Consider the following 1,520-nt stretch of genomic DNA (forward strand, 5'->3'; position numbering starts at 1 on the left):
ATCTTCCCCAGCCTCTCCCTTATGTCACTCCTTCCCCACCCAGGGAAACTTCGAGAAAGCATAGTCTACATTTGCTGTCTCTATGTACTCAGCTCACTTTTTACTCCTTGGCTCACTGCAACGTGACTTATGCTCCAGTCTTCCATAGAAACCATTCTTGCTAAAGTCACTAGTGAGCCTATGCTTGCCCAGATTGAGAATGACTCTGAGTCATCTCCTGCTCCTGTCTTGCTGTCAGCACTTGCTGAGTCTGTTCGCTTTCAGCACTGTTCTCCCACTATCTCCGGTCTGCTCCTTCAATCTCCTTCACAGGCTGCCTGTTCTCTACCCACATGTTCAACTATCAACTTCCAATTATACAATGAACCCATTTTTACAAACATCCATGCTAACAATACAGATAAAGATGAAATTCCCCTAACATACTGCTCCAATATTCCAGTCCCTTCCCAGAGGGACCTGCTTTCCATGTATCCTTCCAGAAATGTCCTCTGCCTTTATATAGAGAGAGAAAATATATATGTCTATGGAAATACAGACTATTTGAGAGAGAGGGTTCTGTTTTTCCTAAATGGGATTGTACTATAATTTCTTTTTAAGTAATACTTTTTCCTTAAAGATTGTTTGATGACTGTTAAGATAGACCAAGTTCATTTTTTATTTTTACCCGCTGCATGGCATCGATGTTCTGTTGTTAATTTAGAAATTCCCATATGATGAAAATGTAAGATATTTCCAATAACCCACTGTCATAACTCAAGCTGCATTGAGCCTCTCTGTGTGCCTTTTGTCAGTGTTTCTCAAGGGTAGATCTTGCAAAATTATTCTTCAAATAAATATACAACCTTACACTACAATTTATGACTGTGCTCATTTATCCACCTACAAGCCAAAACAAAATACTATAAAATGTGTTAATATTTGCCAATCCGATGGCTTTAGAATAGCATCTTATTTTCATTTCCTTCTTTTGCATGCCACTTGTCAAACATATTTTCATTTGCTTCGAAGACATTTGTTCTTTCTTTTTTTCTTTTCTGTGAATTATCTGTTCATATGTTTTGCTCATTTATCTTTTGTATTATTTGCATTTCCTTCTGATTTTTGGATATGTTTAATATATCCTCCATCCTGGCATTTATACTTTGTGATGGACACTGCAAACGTTTCTCCCCTTTTAACTGTTCTGTGATGTTTTGCCATTGAGAATTTTTTATTTAATGTACTTAGCATGATGGCTGTTTCCTTTCTGCCTTTTGCATTTGTGTCTTATCAGAAAAGGCTTCCTGGCACTAAGGTTATCAGCATATTTTCCTATCTTTTTCTTACAATGCTAGCTTTATTTTTTTATTTTTTAACTATTTGGTTCCCCCCCCCCGACCTTTTTTTTTTAAGATTGGCCCTGAGCTAACATCTGTTGCCAATCTTCCTCTTTCCTTCTTTTCTCCCCAAAGCCTCAGTACATAGCTGTATATCCTAGTTGTAGGTCATTCTTCTATGTGAGATGCTGCCACAGCACG

The sequence above is a fragment of the Equus przewalskii genome, chromosome 1 (assembly GCF_037783145.1).
Source record: "Equus przewalskii isolate Varuska chromosome 1, EquPr2, whole genome shotgun sequence".
NCBI classification, from domain to species: Eukaryota; Metazoa; Chordata; class Mammalia; order Perissodactyla; family Equidae; genus Equus; species Equus przewalskii.